The sequence below is a fragment of the Camellia sinensis genome, chromosome 10, assembly GCF_055761805.1.
Source record: "Camellia sinensis isolate YWXY chromosome 10, ASM5576180v1, whole genome shotgun sequence".
Classification (NCBI taxonomy): domain Eukaryota; kingdom Viridiplantae; phylum Streptophyta; class Magnoliopsida; order Ericales; family Theaceae; genus Camellia; species Camellia sinensis.
In genome coordinates this window covers 21086965-21092891 of record NC_138970.1, presented here as the reverse complement: position 1 = coordinate 21092891, position 5927 = coordinate 21086965, and positions in this window count along the sequence as shown.

Below are 5927 nucleotides of genomic sequence, written 5' to 3'. Positions count from 1 at the left end.
CTTAACATGCATTAGCATATCAGAAATATTAATGTAGCGATGAATCTTGATTAGATTTGTTATAAGCTTGGTAAGTTTGTGAATTAGAGCAAGTGGTTTGGGACTTTGAGAACCACAACACTCTGTTCACATACGATTTCAATTTCAGCGCTGAGCAGAGATTTGTTGGTCGACCTGTGGAAGATTTTAAACCTCTCAAACCAACTCTGCTACCCAACTATAATGAATGAGTACACTGATTTTGATGAATCATAATTAGATCCTGACTGTGAGTTGCTTGATTTGGGCAATGGATTTCTTTGCCTACTTATGTTTGTCTAGATGTCTACAATGTCCCTCTAGTGTTAAAATCTGTTCTCCAATTTAATATGTTAGTAATTAGAGCATTTAGACTCAAAATTGATATTTTAGGGACCAAATTCCAAAAAAAAAAAAAAAAAAAGGTGGACCAACGGCTACAAATACTTTGGTGGATGCATGATAAGACTAGAGCATGAAACAGTTGTAACCATACTGCCTCTGGATTGCACTAAATGAATCATACTCCCTTTTCAAATTATATTTAGTGTAATACTTTTGTAACTGCAAGAATTGAATTTGAAAGTTTATGTTGCTCTAGAACTATAACATGCATTCCACACATGGCTATGAGAATAGTGTTCTCCTCCGTTTTCCTTTTCCTTTTAGGATTAGGAATTAGTGTTAGTGTTCTACATCTAAAAGCATTTTCTATCAATGATGTATTTTGTTTAGGATTAGGATTTAGCATTCTATATAAGTGAGTGATGTATTCTTTGTTCAATTCAATGAGATACAATTTGACTCAAAAAACTTACATGGTATCAGAGCAAGGTTTGAACCGAAACCCTAGAAGCTCTCTGTGAGTTAATCACAAATAGTATCTCGAAAATCAGCCCTCTGGTATTTTCTCTCTGAGTCGCAGGTTGTAACTGCCTCTGTTTCTTCTGTGTTCGTCTGGTTCGAGCGAAGGTCTTGAGTTGTCCTTCGTCTGTCATCTGGTTCGTCTCCTTGGTACTCTGCCTCGCAACCCATTCGTGAAAACCATAGCCTCTGGTTTGTGATCTATCACTGGGCTCGAGTCGTCATCGTCGTCGTTGTTTCTCTCTTGCTTCGCTTCGTGCGATTGAAGCGCTGTCTATGCCGGTTGCTCCAGAGTCGACTTCGACTCTTGTCTTTCTCTCTTTCCCTCAATCTCTCTCTCTTTGTCTCTGTGTGTGTAGTTCGAAGTTGACCTACGGCTGTCTTTCGTGACCACGAGTTCTCCTTCATTCTTCTTTGGACCAAACAAGTTCCTGATTATTATACTTTGAGCCCTCAGTTTTTTATTTTTTATTTTTGCTGGTTATCACACTTTGCCCCATCTTTTCCTTCTGCTTCATCACAATGTCAGAAGATAAAATTCAGGCTATTAAATGCAAACTTACTGGTGACAACTATCCTTATTGGTCTAGTGTTATGAAAAATTTTCTTCTCGGTCGAAAAAAATGGGATTATGTTTCTGGTTCTGTTCCTCGACCATCAGACCTGAAGGAGGATGGATATCTGACTTCCTGTGATACTTGGGATTGTGATAATGCCCAAGTTCTGACCTGGTTTCATATTCCGTGGCTGACCGTATTGGAATGATGTTTTCCAAGTACAATATTGCCAAAGAAGTGTGAGATTATTTACTAGGTGTCTATCAGCAGTCCAACTTTGCCAAGCGGTATGAGTTGGAAACAACTATTCAGAATGCTCGTCAGCGGGATCAGACTATTCAGGACTTTTATATTGAGATGACAGGTCTCTGGGATCAGTTGGCTCTCATGGAACCACCTAGTCTCAAGATACTAGACACTTATGTTGAGTTTCGGGAGCAGGGTCGTTTAGTACAGTTCTTAACAGCCCTCTCCCCTCAGCATGAGGCTATTCGAGGTGGCATCCTTCATCGATCTCCTCTTCCCTCTGTGGATGCTATTGTTCGTGAATTCCTCTTTGAGGAAACCCGTTTTAAGACGGCCAGTCAGACTTTGCCTCTTTCTGTCTTCTTGGTTCCTGCCAAGTAGCCCTTGTTATCGACCCCTCCTTCTCATCAGCTTCAGGCTACTGCGAAACCCAAGAAAGGACCATTAGGGCCAGATGAGTGTGCTTTCTGCCATCAAAGGGGTCATTGGAAGAACAATTGTCCCAAAAAGGGACGTCAGCTTGCTTCATCTTCTCAGACACAGTTTCGCAGTCCTACTTCGGGTACTTTCCGACCTTCTGCTGCTTACACTGCATCCACTCCGGCTCCCGATCCTGACTTAGCTTCCCTAAGTGCTCAGATTGCACAACTTCAGCATATCCTGTCCACCTTTCAGTCATCCACATTTGCCTCCGCTCTTGCCTCTTTTCATTCAGGTTTGCTTGGGTCCTCTTCAGGTATCCCTTCTTCTGTCTGGTTTTTTGATTCTGGTGCCTCTCATCATATGACTCCTCACATTTCCTTACTTCAAAATTGTATTCCCCCACCCGTTCCTATTACTATTAATACTGCTAATGGATCTGGTATGTCTGTTGGGTCTGTCTTACCCTCTGCCATGTCTGCTGTTACTATTCCTTCTGTTCTTTATGTTCCTCAATTATCTGTCAGTTTATTATCTATTAGTCAACTTGATGCGTCTGGTTTTGATGTTATCTTTTCCTCTTCCGTCTGTTGTGTGCAGGATCAGGTGTCCAAAAAGCAGATTGGGACCGGTCGTAGAATTGGAGACCTCTATGTGGTCGACAACTTGCATCTCCCTTTATCTACCTCTCCAGCTGCACTTTCCTCATTTCAGTTAGATTCTCAGTCGAGTCAATTTTATTTATGGCATTCTCGCCTCGGTCATTTGTCTGTTGACCGCTTACGGTCTTTAGCTCAGTCAGGGTTGTTGGGTAAAGTTTCTCCTAGTCAAATTAATGAATGTCGGGGGTGTAAACTTGTTAAAATGTCAGCCTTACCATTTAATAAAAGTGCATCTATTTCTGTTTCTCCTTTTTCTCTTGTACATACTGATGTCTGGGGATCCTCTCTTGTTCTTATTAAAGGGGGCTCTGCATATTATGTGTCTTTTATTGATGACTGCACCCGTTACACTTGGGTTTATCTTATGACTCATAAATCTGACTTCTACCAGATATATCGTACCTTCCAGTCTATGGTCACTACACAGTTCGGGTCTACTATTAAATTGTTGCGGTCTGACTTGGGTGGGGAATACTTTAAAACTGAATTCTGTGCATACTTGGCCAAATTGGGTACTATTCACCAAACTTCTTGTACTGATACACCTGCCCAAAATGGTCGAGCTGAGAGTAAACACCGTCATCTCCTTGAGACAGCTAGGTCTCTCCTTTTCTCTGCCTCCGTTCCGGCTCCGTTTTGGGGTGAGGCAGTTCTTACTGCTGCTTTTCTTCTCAACCGTATGCCTACCCCTCTTTTTTCTAGTCGGTCTCCTTATGAGGCTCTGTTTTCTCAACTTCCTAATTACTCTCTCCTTCGTGTGTTTGGGTCTGCTAGTTTTGTCCTTTTACCCCGTATAGATAGGACTAAACTTAGTGCCCGATCTGTCCTATGTGTCTTTTTGGGTTATAGTCTCACTCAGAAAGGTTATCGCTGTTATGACCCTGTTTCTCATTGCCTTTATGTCTCCTGCCATGTTGCCTTCTCGAACGTCTATCTTACTTTCAGCTTCCTCCTCTCACCGCCCTTGTTTCCAAAGAAGATTTGATTCATATTGATCCATTTCCTTCTGAGGTTCCGTCTGATGAGTTCATCTCCATAGATACTCTTGAGCTTATTCCATCTTCTCCTCCTGCTTCACCTCTAGCTGCTTCTCCTTCTTCGGCCTCTTCTCTTTCTCCGTTGTTAGCTTATTCTCATCGCAAGGCTCCTCCTCCACCAGTTGACTTTGCTCCTACTGCTAATCCTCCTGCTTCTGACGACTCTGATCCTACTGCACACCGATATCCTCCTCGAGCGCGTCATCCTCCAAACAGGTTGGGTTGGTCTAATATTTGTTTTTCTGCTTCCTATCGTACTTTTTTGTCTGCTATTCACTCTTTTGTAGAACCTCATCTTACAAGGAAACTTGTCAAGATCCTCATTGGGTTCAAGCTATGGAGGATGGGTTATTTGCTCTACAGAAAACTAATACATGGGAGTTGGTTCCTTTGCCTGCTGGTAAGAATTTGGTTGGTTGCAAATGGGTCTACAAAGTTAAGACTCATTCTGATGGTTCTCTTGAACGCTACAAAGCTCGTCTGGTTCCCGTTCTATTGTCGAAGTTGAGTATCGTGCTATGGCTCATGCTACTGCTGAAATTGTCTGGCTTCGTGGTCTCTTATCTGACTTGGGTGTCCTCAGTCTTCCCCGACCTCTCTCTATTGTGACAACCGAAGTGCTATTCAAATTGCTCATAACACTGTCTTTCATGAACGGACAAAGCATATTGAGATTGATTGTCACTTCATCTGTCAGCATTTATAGTCTGGCGTTATGTCGCCTCCTTTTGTTTCTTCAACTCTGCAACTTGCTGATTTCTTCACCAAGACTCACACCATTGCTCGGTTTCAATTTTTTCTCGACAAACTCTCAGTGTTTTCTGCTAAAACACCTTGAGTTTGAGAGGGGGGGTGTGTGAGAATAGTGTTCTCCTCCGTTTTCCTTTTCCTTTTAGGATTAGGAATTAGTGTTAGTGTTCTATATCTAAAAGCATTTTCTATCAATGATGTATTTTGTTTAGGATTAGGATTTAGCATTCTATATAAGTGAGTGATGTATTCTTTGTTCAATTCAATGAGATATATAGTTTGACTAAGAAAACTTACAATGGCCACTGTTTAGATTTATCGTAATTTTATATAAAAAAAATTAATTTTGGTTAGAATCATTAGCGACCGATTAGCTCTTGGAATCCTGAATATAATGCTTCAATAGGTCACTTATCATTTTCTTTTCGAAGTTCGGTAACTTAAAATATAATGAAGTAGAATGTCCTATTCGTGACTGTAGTAAGTTGTTTGTTTTGGTGCAGTTGATCCAATGCTAGCAGCTAAGACTTTATGTAAACTCTCAAGTTTAAGGTCTTTCTTGCCCTGTACATTTGATCCGATAGTGCCAAGTTTGGAGGCACTTATTTATAGTACGTTGTTGAGCACTGTTGTTGATATACCTCAGAAGACTATGCTTGCTGCTTTTTTAGGCAAAGTAAATGAAATGGCACCTGGAAATGTCGTGTCTGAACAGGGAAGCCATATCCCATTCAAAAGTGGGGGGTGAGTAATGAATTTGGAGGTCTTTGTTTAAACTTTTGCAAATGATGCTTGGAACTTTTCCACAAATTCAAAATTTTAATATTTTCAAGTTTTTATTGTTTTCTTCTTTTGATTTTTAGTATCATTAGCATGCGTCTCTGAGATAATTGTGGACATGCCGGTTTCCATGGGAGCAATTTATCATTCTTGTTTTGCTATCAACTCTTGTAACCATCAGTTTCACCATTTTAATTAATTTTTGTGAATGTGCATTATTCTGTATTTAGTAAGTTATCCTTGTAGTTCAAGTCTAATGGATGGATGTTTGATTTATCGTTAATTGAGATGCTTTAATTTTTTGCAATAGCATACTTGTAATACAAACATTTCCGTCTCTACAAGTTTTATGGTTGTTGGTCTATCAGAGAACTTTAGAAGATTTAAGCAAGTAACATCCTTAAACTGCATACCCAAAAAGAAATCCCTTAAAATTGTTAATACAAAAAGTTTTCCAAGTTCCGAATGGTAGTTTTAATATAAATATATGTGGAATATTATCCGTTTCATTTAGCTACAATGTCATTCATATTGTTAACATATATTAATATAATTGTTAATATAATATGTTATAGTATGTATATAATATAATA